The 12,340-nt window shown below is 50.4% G+C and overlaps 1 protein-coding gene across 2 annotated transcripts in view; it reads right to left on the bottom strand.

Moving 5' to 3' along the window:
* The window catches only part of SPCS2 (signal peptidase complex subunit 2), a 44,094-nt gene that overhangs the window by 15,559 nt on the left and 16,195 nt on the right, over positions 1-12,340 (bottom strand). The gene's annotated exons all lie outside the window — the stretch shown is intronic.

The following is a 12,340-nucleotide window of genomic DNA, read 5'->3' as shown; positions in this document are numbered from 1 at the left end:
GGAGTGCTCTTTTATTTTAGTGCGTTACAGTTTAAACAATTGTTTCATCTCACTCATGATTTTATAAACTTCTATCATATCCTTCTCCGCTATCTCTTTTCTATGCTAAAAAAGCAACTGATAGGTTTACATTTATTCACTTGAAGCCTGCCATAACTGCTCAGCTAGGACACCTCAGAGCTCTTATGAACTAGGAGACTAGCGCAGGAGCTATATAATCATATAATAAAATCAAATCAATATTTACATAAAACTTAAAAAAGGAAGTAACACAATAAAACAAGTCGGCCCTTGTTCTTTCATTTTCATTCAATTATTCTCCCCCCAATACTTTTTTAAAATTAACTTTTACCATTAATAACCCAAGGCTGAACAGCTAGTTAACAGTCTCCATTATCCAGTCTAAGGGATATACCCCGAAACACTGCCTTTAAAAAAAAACAAACCCTGACATTTTAATTTTGCTCTAAAATTCTTAGTCTCGTATATTTTTCTGATCAAACTTGGTAAATCTTTTCAATTCTTAGATCATATTGATTTGCCAGGAGAAGTACCATCTATTAGGAGAGTGTGCAAGTCAGTATTCTAGCTCCACCTGCTGGTAGAATAGACACAACCCTAGAGTAGACTCTGGATTCATGTGCTCCTGGCATTAAGGAAGTAATGATCTTGAAGTTTTATTTATTTGCAAAACAGCTTCCAGCGCAGGTGATCGAGGCAGACAGCGTGCCAGACTTTAAGAATAAATGGGATACCCATGTGGGATCCCTACGAGGGTCAAGATAAGGAAATTGGGTCATTAGGGCATAGACAGGGGGTGGGTAAGCAGAGTGGGCAGACTTGATGGGCTGTAGCCCTTTTCTGCCGTCATCTTCTATGTTTCTATGGACTCGGATCGATGTAGACTTGAGGCCAGAGGTTGATAAGTGCAAAAGGTAGTCTAAAACAGAAGACAAAGAGGAATGTTGAGGCTCCTTATTGTGAGAAACAAGGTTGAAGAATAGCACAGTGCTCGCATGACTTCAGGTGATGGTCTGGCCCAAGGCACTTGAGGCACTTACTGTGTGGGTCCATAAGAGAAATCGCACGCCGACACTAGCTACACTTCTTGGAGCCTGTTGTTGGCCGGGACATAGGAGGAAAAACAGCTGCTGCAAGGTCGAAGCCCCTGGGCTGCGGCCGAGCGGCCTGCTCCAGCAGCCAAATGGAAGAAATACATTTTTTTTTTTGAGAAATGAAAGAAATAAACTAAATAATAATAATAATAATTTATTTCTTATATACTGCCAAAGCCATAGTAGTTCGAGGCGGCTTACAGTGTTGAAGGGCTGTACAATCAGCGAAAGGTTACAATGGTACAATCAGAGAAACTAGGTGCCAGAGAAAATGGTACAATCAGCGAAAATGGTACAATCGGCGAAAGATGGAGTAATCAGAGCAAAAAAAAAAAGGTGCAGCGATTCGTGAAGAAAAATAACACAAACTGCGGTGAGAGAAGTCACAAAGTAAGTAAGTTGAACGCAGAGAGTCAAAGAGGGACTTCTCGGCTCCGCGGAAAACTGAGAACTGAGGAGACGCGCCCTGTGCTGGGCGGGAAGGCACTCGCGCATGCGCGGTGCGGCTGACTTGAAACTTCTAGTTTCTACAAGCAAGTCTGCTTGCGAGCCTTCCGCATCGGGGCTCTGTCGATGATGTCACCCATATATGAGAATAGGCTGCCTGCTTGTCCTGGGATAAAGCTTGTTTAATGGCCAAACATTCTATATACTGCAATGGATAGAGGAACAACCTCTGACATTGATGTTATAGCCTAACTAGATGCAATGAGCTGCTTCGCATGGAGAACATGTAAGTGGGCATGCAAATGGCAGCTGAAATTTAAATGGGAGCAGGTGCAAAGTGATGCACAAAGGAAGTCCAAAAAAGAATTGGCAACTAAATTTCAATCCTACTCAGAACAAACACTGGTGTCTATATTGAGCCGCAGTATTAGTATAAAGACTTCAGTACTAGGTAAACTGACAAGCACCAGATTGTATGTCTAAATAAGTTCTGTCCCGAATATTATTAAGTCTTATTTGTTTGTGATTAATATGTCTGTGACAAAAAACTTTTTCTCAAAATGACACACAGTGTTGCTGTTGCTTCAGTGAGAAGGAAACAAATAAAGTTGTAAATCCCCAAACTATCCAATGATTTGATTCAATAATTTACTTAGTGTGAAAAAATTATTGAATCAAATCATTGGATAATTTGGGGATTTACAACTTCATTTGTTTCCTTCTTGTCTTTTTGAGAAAAAGATTTTGTCATAGATATTTGAATTACAAACAAATAAGACTTAATGATGTTTGGGGCAGAACTTATTTAGGCATTCAGTCTGGTGCTTGTCACCTATGAGCAGTGGCGTACCAAGGGGGGGGCGGGGGGGCGGTCCGCCCCGGGTACCGAGCCCTGAGGGGGTGCTCCCGGTCCGGTCCAGTTACCCCCCCCTGCGCCGGGTGTCGCGTCTGGAAACAGCCTGCAGCAAGATCGCGATGCCAGAGATCTTTGCCTGCTTCGACTGTTTCCTCCGCCACGGTCCTGCCCCTCCTCTGATGTCAGAGGAGGGGCGGGACCGCGGCGGAGGAAACAGCCGAAGCAGGCAAAAATCTCTGGCATCGCGCGATCTTGTTGCAGGCTGTTTCCCCAGGGCAGTAGCGTACCAAGGAGGGCGAGGGGGAGGTCCATCCCGGGTGCCGCCTTAGGGGGGGGTGCACAGCTGGCCCGGTCCCTATCGCGCTCCTACCCTCCCAGCGAAAGCAGCATCGGCGCCATTATCGAAAAAGGTAATGGCGCCAGGCCTTGGAGCACCAAGGCAGACCGCTTCTCCCCCCTCCCAGCCGAAACCCCGCTGACCATCCTATCTCTCTCCCCCCCCCCAAGTGAACCTTTCTGACCCTCCCAGCGAAAGCAGCAAACCTCCCTCCAGTAGCGTCGGCTTTATCCTCCCTCTGCCGCATCACTGATGACGTCATCAGTAACGCGGCAGAGGGAGGAGAAAGCCGCGAAGGAGGTTTGCTGCTCTCGCTGGGAAGGTCGGAAAGGTTCACGGGGGGGGGGGGGGAGATAGGAGGGTCAGCGGGGGTTCGGCTGGGAGGGGGGAGAAGCGGACTGCCTCGGTGCTCCATTACCTTCTTCGGGCAGCAGCAGCGTTTACAATTCGCTGCTGTTGCCGGCTTCAGGCCTTGTTATCTGCCGGGTCCTGCCTACTTCCAGTTTTCATGAAGACAGGACCCGACAGAGAGGAAGGCCTGAAGCGGGCAACATCAGTGAATTGTGAATGCTGCTGCTGCCCGATGAAGTTCAGGACATCGGGGAAGGAGCAGGGAGAAATCGGCTGCTGGCTTGGGGGTGAGGGTAGGGAAAGAATCGTGGAAGTGGAGAAATCGGCTCGATGGCTTTGTGCAGGCTAGGGGGAGAGAGAAAGAAAGGAAAAAATAAAGAGGGGGGGCCAGGGGGAGAGAGAAAGAAAGGCAGAAAGAAAGAGGGGGACCAAGGGGAGAGAAAGAAAGGCAGAAATAAAGAGGGGGACCAAGGGGAGAGAAAGAAAGGCAGAAATAAAGAGGGGGGCAAAGGGGGAGAGAAAGAAAGGCAGAAAGAAAGAGGAGGGCCAGGGGGAGAGAGAAAGAAAGGCAGAAAGAAAGAGGGGGACCAAGGGGAGAGAAAGAAAGGCAGAAATAAAGAGGGGGTCAAGGGGGAGAGAAAGAAAGGCAGAAAGAAAGAGGGGGGCCAGGAGGAGAGAGAAAGAAAGGCAGAAATAAAGAGGGGAGCCAGGGGGAGAGAGAAAGAAGAAGGATCAGAAGAAGGACCAGAGACTCATGAAATCACCAGACAAAAAAGTAGGAAAAATGATTTTATTTTCAACTTAGTGATCAAAATGTGTCCGTTTTGAAAATTTATATCTGCTGTCTATATTTTGCACTATGGCCCCCTTTTACTAAACCGCAATAGAGTTTTTTTAGCGCAGGGAGCCTATGAGCGTCGAGAGCAGCGTGGGGCATTCAGCGCAGCTCCCTACGCTAAAAACCGCTATCGCAGTTTAGTAAAAAGGGAGGGGGAATATTTGTCTATTTTTGTATAGTTGTTACTGAGGTGACATTGCATAAAGTCATCTGCCTTGACCTCTTTGAAAACCCGCGGAATATAAATGATAAGGAGAAATTAGGTTCTTACCTGCTAATTTACTTTCTTTTAGCTTCTCCAGACCAGTAGAGGTTAACTTTACGAATGGGTATATATCTAATCATGACCAGCAGGTGGAGACTGAAAACAAAACTTTGGGACAGTATATCCTAGCCCCTCCTCTCTATTTCCCTCAGTCTGCCGAATAGCCAAGCAGAACCAAGAACTGGAAAACCAACAGAGAGAAAAAACAATACTCCGAAAGGAGTAACAAATAACAAACCCAAAATGCTGTTGGAAAATGCAGAGGAGAAATTCCCGAAGGAAGAATGTCCCCACAGCTCGCCAGCTAAGCCAGCCGAGCCACAGCCGCTGTTCTTCAATTCTCCCCGGCCCTAGAAAAATACTAGAACCCGCAGCAAAAACCAAAAACTGCCCGCGCAACAGCCCCAACAACAACAACAACAGACAGGGTGGGGACCTCTACTGGTCTGGAGAAGCTAAAAGAAAGTAAATTAGCAGGTAAGAACCTAATTTCTCCTTCTTTAGCACTCTCCAGACCAGTAGAGGTTAACTTTACGAATGGGACGTACCAAAGCAGTCCCTCTCACGGGCGGGACCCCCGAAGGGCCGATACCAGTACACGTTCACCGAACACCGCGTCCCGACGCGCCTGCACATCAACCCGATAATGACGAACAAAGGAATGCAAAGAGGACCAAACCGCAGCCTTACAAATATCCACAGGAGGCACGAGCGACGACTCAGCCCAAGAAGCCGCCTGACCCCGAGTGGAATGAGCCTTGAGAAACTCCGGAACAGGCTGCTGTTTCAGAAGATAAGCGGAAGCAATCGTCTCCTTGATCCAGCGCGCAATAGTAGCCTTAGAAGCGCCAGCTCCCCGACGAGGACCCGCCAGGAGGACAAAGAGATGATCGGACTTCCGGAATTCCTGGGTCCGCTGCACATAAGAACGAAGGACCCGACCGACATCCAACTTGCGCAGCTGCCGTTGCTCAGAAGAGCCCTCCCGACCACCCAAGACCGGGAGAACCACCGATTGATTGACATGAAAAGGAGAAACAACCTTAGGCAGAAAGGAAGGAACAGGCCGCAAGACGACCCGCTCCCTAGAAAACACCAAGAAGGGAGCCCTACAAGAGAAAGCCTGCAGCTCAGAAACACGTCTAGCAGAAGTAATGGCCACCAAAAAGACCGCCTTCAAAGTAAGGTCCTTCAAAGAACAGACGTCCAAAGGCTCGAAAGGCGGACGCACCAAAACAGAGAGAACCAGATTAAGATCCCAAGAGGGAACTGAGGGCCGTAGGGGAGGCCTAAGCAACTTGGCCGCCCGCAAAAACCGAATCACATCAGGAAGAGCCGATAAACGCTGACCTGACACTAACCCTCGAAAAGCCGACAGGGCCGCAAGATGAACCCGGAGAGAAGACCAAGCCAGGCCTCTATCCAGGCCATCCTGCAAGAACTCCAGAATGTTAGGCAGAGAAGCGCGAAAAGAGGCCACTCCCCGCGCCCGACACCATTCCTCAAATAGACGCCAAACCCGCACATAAGCCCGAGAGGTAGAAAGCCTCCGGGACCCCAACAGTGTAGAGATCACCTTGTCTGAATATCCCTTCTTGCTAAGGCGACCCCTTTCAAGAGCCACGCCGTAAGACAGAAGGGAGACGGGTCGAACATGGGAATGGGACCCTGCATCAGAAGGTCGTCCGAGAGAGGCAGAGGAAGAGGATCCACAACCAGGTGCCTCACCAGATCCGCATACCACGGACGGCGAGGCCAATCCGGCGCCACCAGCACCACCAAACCGGGATGGTAAACAATGCGAAGAAGCACTCTGCCCACCAGCGGCCAAGGAGGGAACACATACAACAGCCCCTCCGTTGGCCACTGCTGGACAGAGCATCCAGACCCTCGGCCAGACCGTCCCTGCGACGACTGAAGAAGCGGGGCACTTTGGCGTTGCCACCCGTGGCCATCAGGTCCATCAGGGGCTGCCCCCAAGCCTGCACTATCAACTGAAACGCCTCGGCGCCGAGACACCACTCTCCTGGATCTAGGAAGTGACGACTGAGGAAGTCTGCCTGAACATTTTCTACTCCGGCTATATGAGAGGCCGAGAGGTCCAGCAGATGGGATTCCGCCCAAACCATGAGCAGAGCCGCCTCCTGCGCCACCTGAGTGCTCTTGGTGCCCCCCTGACGATTGACATAAGCCACCGCCGTGGCATTGTCCGACAGTACTCTGACCGACTTGCCCAGCAACAGGGAGTGGAAAGCCAACAGCACCAGACGGACCGCTCTGGTCTCCACCACGTTGATCGACCAGGTGGCCTCCTCCGCGGACCAGGTGCCCTGAGCCCCCCAACCCAGGAGACTCGCATCCGTCAGGAGCACCGTCCACTGCGGGAGATCCAGACCCACCCCCTGAACTAGGTGAGGGGTCTGGAGCCACCAACGCAGACTGCAGCGCGCCAAGCCTCGCAGGGGAACCGGAACATCCATCCCGTGCCTCTGGGGAGACCACCTCCGGAGCAGAGCATACTGGAGAGGACGCATGTGGGCCCGCGCCCACCTCACCACGTCCAGGGACGCCGCCATCGACCCCAAGACCTGGAGGAAATCTCGCGCCCGAGGACACCGGGACGCCAAAAGCAGGCGAATCTGAGATTGCAATTTGCTCACCCGGCCCTCTGGGAGGAAGACCTTCCCCAAGGAGGTGTCGAACAGCACCCCTAGGTACTCCAGACGCTGAGCCGGGACCAACCGACTCTTGGAAAGGTTGACCACCCAGCCCAGCGACCGGAGAAACTCCACCACCCGAGCAGTAACCCGGGAGCTTTCCTGCAACGACTTTGCCCGAATTAACCAGTCGTCCAGGTAGGGGTGTACCAGGATGCCCTCCGACCGCAAGGCTGCCGCGACGACCACCATCACCTTGGTGAACGTTCGAGGAGCCGTGGCCAGCCCAAAGGGAAGCGCACAGAACTGATAGTGCCGACCCAAGATCGCAAAGCGCAGGAAACGCTGATGAGAGGCCCGAATGGGAACATGCAAGTAGGCCTCCGTCAGATCGAGAGAAGTGAGAAACTCCCCCGGCTGAACCGCCAGAATGACCGACCGCAGAGTTTCCATACGGAAAGAGGGAATCTTGAGAGCCCTGTTGGCCCCTTTCAAATCGAGGATGGGCCGAAAGGTCCCCTCCTTCTTGGGCACCACAAAGTAAATGGAGTACCTGCCCGTGCCCCACTCCGGAGGGGGCACCGGAACAACTGCCCTGAGATCTAGCAAGCGCTGAAGGGTCTGGCGAAAAGCCTGCGTCTTCCCCGGAGACTGACATGGAGAAGCGAGGAAAAAAAATCCGGCAGAGAGCGGGCGAACTCCAGGGCATAACCGTCCCGCACCACCTCCAGGACCCACTGATCGGACGTGATCTCGGCCCATTTGGGGAAAAATTCGCGCAGCCGGGCCCCTACCGGAACCAAAGGGGGCGCCGGCAAGGCGTCATTGTGCAGGACGGGAAGCGGGGGAACCGGCGGAGGGATTCCCTGCCCCCCGACGGGCCCCCCGAAAGGGCTGCATGCGCTGGAAGAACCGATCCCGGGAAAATCCCGGAGACTGGAAAGAAGCAGCCCCACGCCCAGGGCGATACTTGCGAAAATCCCGCAAACGCCCCCGGGCCGCACCCCCCCGAGACGCCGGACGGGCACGGTCCTCCGGCAGACGGGGAACTTTCGAGTCCGACAAAGTCTGAATCAACTTATCCAAGTCCTCTCCAAACAAAAACGACCCCCGAAAGGGAAATTTAGTAAGCTTAGCTTTGGACGCAGCATCCGCCGCCCAAGCGCGCAGCCACAACACACGCCTTGCGGCCACGCCAAAAGCCATAGACTTAGCCGAGATCCGCACCAAGTCATATAGAGCATCTGAGAGGAATGAGGCCGCCATCTCAATCTTCGCTACCTCCTGATCCACCAGAGACCAGTCGTCAGACTCTCGATCCAAGACCCGCTCCGCCCACCGAAACACGGCGCGAGCGACCAGTCCCCCACAAATAGCCGCCTGGACCCCAAAGGCAGAGACCTGAAAATTTTGCTTAAGGATGCTCTCCAATTTGCGCTCCTCAGAGTCCCGCAAGGCAGAACCGCCCTCAACAGGCACGGTATGCCGCTTGGAAATTGCCGAGACCACCGCATCCACGACTGGCGAAGCTAACGTAGCCCGATCCCCTTCCGGAATGGGATACAGGCGAGCCATGCTGCGCGCCAGCCGAAACGGCGTCTCCGGCGTTTTCCACTGCTCCAGAATAATATCCCGAATATCCTGATGCATAGGAAAAGAGCGGGAAACGGAACGGATCCCCCGTAACAGGGGGTCCCCCACACGCGGAGTCTCCGGCGGCGCGTCCTCAAAACGCAAAACCGAAGAAAACTGCTGAATAAGGTCAGGCAGCTCATCTTTCTGAAAAAGGCGCACCACGGACGCCTCGTCACTGGAGAACGGGAAATCCGACAACCCGCCGCCAGCTTCCGTCCCCTCCAGAGAGTCCTGGAACTCCTCAGAAGGGTCCAGGTCCTCCTCCAGACCGACCCGTTCCTCCGACCACAAATTCTCGTCCCACGACACCCGCGGACGCTTGGACAAGGGAGGCGGCGGAGGGGACGTCACGCCAGACGAAAGAGGCAAAGCCGCAGGGAGCGCGGAGGAAAACCCACCCCCCGAAACCTCCTGGGCGCAACCGGGACCCCCAGCCGCCTGAAAATAGGCTCTGCATAAAGAAAAGAAAAATTCAGGAGAAAAACCCCCCGAGGGTCCCAAGGGACTCCCTGCCACAGCAGGGGACCCAGCAGAACCTTGCCCCTGCATAGTCAAAACAGGGGGAAGGTCACCTGAGGTGGAAGACAAAATGGAGGGGCCAGACAGAGAAGATGGCGGTTTTCCCGCCAAAAAAGCTCCCTCCATAGCCTGAAGCGGCTGAGAAACCTGAATAGTCTCAGCCGCTAAAGCAGGCAAGCCGGCATCAGCTGTCAAAAAATCAGCTGAGAGGGAATCCTTCGGGGAATCCCTCCGTGGGCGGTTGTGGAAGACCGGGCTTCCCCACTGCTCCAAGCCGACTCGCGAGGCACCATCGGCGGGGAGCTCTGGGCGCCTGCAGCCGCTGCCGACGGAGCTCCACCACCTCACCGACCCAAACCGCCGAGTTCAGGCCGGCCGCGAGTGCCTCGCGGCTGGACTAAAATTGTGGCCTACTCCCCCGGAGAAGGGCACAATTGCTCCATACGCGACCTAGCTAGAAAAAAGTGCTGGTTACATGAAAAAATACAGTAAAATACAGTTTTCTTAAAGGGAAACAACCCTTCAGACCAGCACTACCTCAGGATTTTTTTTTTTTTTTTTTTTTTTTTACAGAACAGACTCCACAGGCTCTCGAAGCAATATGCCTTGCTTGACTTAGGGGGCAAGGGATACTGCTGAGGCTCCTCTAAAAAAATGTGGGGAGGTGGAGGAAGTGGGGGGAGGGACCCCGCTCGTGACCCGCCGGGTTTAACACCCCCGAGGTCGGACGAACCCCCAAACAGAGTCCGCCCAAGCTCCGTCCGGCTAAAAACAGGGACAATAAACCCCCTAAACAAATTCCAACAGCCCTACCAAGGGAGATGGGTACAGATCACTCAACACCTGCTGGAGACTGAAAGAAGACTGAGGGAAATAGAGAGGAGGGGCTAGGATATACTGTCCCAAAGTTTTGTTTTCAGTCTCCACCTGCTGGTCATGATTAGATATATACCCATTCGTAAAGTTAACCTCTACTGGTCTGGAGAGTGCTAAAGAATTAACATTTTCTCTGCGTACAGCGTGCTTTGTGTTTTTAAAATTTTATTGTTGGTAGATCATTTTGACTTGGCCACAAAGGTAAGGGGGAGGGAGGGAGGGGAACTGCTGAAAGACATCTAATAATCCTTGCATGCTTGACTGCAGGGAATTATTTTTGTAAAATCATGTTTTGTTATGTGACTGGCATTATCTAGACTTTAATTTCTATGAATGAATAGAATGAAAATGATATAAAATTACTTGCTTGTTTTTATGTGCGTGCGCTGAAGGAAAGTGGAGAGAGAGTGGGCTGAGGATGCTGAAGGGAAATGGGGAAGAGAGTGGGGAGAAGACGCTGATTTATAAATTGACAATTGTACAGAATATTGTTTCTTTTTATACTTTAATATAAACAATTCAAGGCTTGTGTGGATGGAATCAGGTGGTTTGCGGGGATGGGGACCGAGCTTACGGGGATTAGTCCAATAAAATGGTATTTTTTTATATCTCATTATTTGTTTTATTTTTATTTGTTAATTTATAAAGTGGTGATTGTTATGTATCAGTTTTTTCAAATTTACATCTACTGTCTTTATATTTTGCACTGTATTAGAGGACATGTGTTACTGTTTTTTGTGGTGTTGCATTGTATCCAGGGTCTGGTTTCTTGGAGGATCAGTTTAACTTTTGTCTACATATTTCTATTTTTAGTTTGTGATTATTCCATTTTGGGCGAGGGTGTATCTCTGTTCTGTGTGTATGAAAAAGACATAGTTTTCAGTTGGCATTGACTACAGGACCAATTGACTGTGCGGGATCTGGCTTGTTTAGTTTTACAATGTATGTGTTGGTGTTCTAGTGCTCACTGCAGTGTTTAAGATGCAGCCTTTTCCTAGGTACACTCTTGTGGTGCGATATGTAGATTGGTACTAAAAATCATATTTTTCATATAGATGGGGGGGGTGTCAAAAAATGATGGGCCCTGGGTGCCACATACCCTAAGTACGCCACTGCCTGCAACTACTCCATATGTACTTCTAATGTCATGACAATTTAGACATAATTTATGTTTTGTTATGTTTGGAATAATGGTTACATATATGAGGTTCAATAAAAGAAAATTTTCACTGCCTGTTTCTATTCTGACCATTTATTCCATTTCATGGTTATTGCAAAAAAAAAAAATTTTTACATGGGGGGGGGGGGGGGGGGGTGTCAAAAAATGATGGGCCCCGGGTGCCACATACCCTAGGTACGCCACTGCCTATGAGTTGTCTTCCTGGGGTAAAAAACTGAAAAACAATGTGTCATACTAATACTGCGGCTCAATAAAGAAACCAGTGTTTGTTCTGAGTAGGACTGAAATTTAGTTGCCAATTCTTTTTTGGATTGTTATAAATATTTTGGCAAATCTTAGGTTTTTCTTGGGCCCCAGGAAAAAGAACATTATTACTGAAGACAAATTATGTTGAAATCTTCTAATGTGTGCAGTGGTGGAGGCCAAAAAAAAAAGCAAAACAATGTTAGAACTTATGATATTTGTTTTATTCACTTTTCTTTTCCTAATGAAAATTACTCTATCTTGTGTACTATCTGCAGTTCTCAAAAAGATACACTGGGATGGAACTCCTCCCCTATGAGGGGAAGTTTAAAAAGGCATGGCTGCATCACTGTTAGATAGTCCTAGCCCAGTGGTCTCAAACTTGTGGCCCAGGGGCCACATGCGGCCCGCCAGGTACTATTTTGCGGTCCACAGTCTGTACTAGTGCTGCCTGCTCTTTGCAGCGTCTTCTGGCTTCCCCCCTGGCCTCCTATTCTTACCTTCAGATAATTACTGCAGCCTGCAGAGAGGATCACCGGTGCTGTAGCGTTCTTTGCAGGCTACCATTGTCCTCAGCAGCACATTCCCTCTGCCGCGATTCTGCCCCTGATGTCAGAGGAGGGGCAGGACCATGGTAGAGGGAATGTGCCGTGGAGGCCGATGGCAACCTGCAAGGAAAGCTACAGCACTGGTGATCCTCTCTGGAGGCTGTGGTAATTAGCTGAAACTAAGACCTGGAGTCCAGGGGGGAAGCTGGAGAATGCTGCAACGAAGAGGGAAACATGCAGGCCTTTGGGGGGAGATTTATAAACTATATAGAGTTTTACCTCATGCCAAATTGTCATTTCTTTAGTAAAACATTATTTTTTCTGCGGCCCTCTAAGTACCTCCAAATCCAAAATGTGGCCCTGCAAAGAGTTGGAGTTTGAGACCACTGTCCTAGCCATATTATCTAGATAGCATATTAAAAGTGTTCCAAAAAAATCTTAAAAATGAATGTTTCATTTGACTACCTACTTAT

This window comes from Geotrypetes seraphini, chromosome 6 (assembly GCF_902459505.1).
Source record: "Geotrypetes seraphini chromosome 6, aGeoSer1.1, whole genome shotgun sequence".
In the NCBI taxonomy this organism is placed as follows: Eukaryota; Metazoa; Chordata; class Amphibia; order Gymnophiona; family Dermophiidae; genus Geotrypetes; species Geotrypetes seraphini.
Note: the sequence above shows the minus strand (reverse complement) of the source record. Positions and strands in the feature narration are given on the sequence as shown.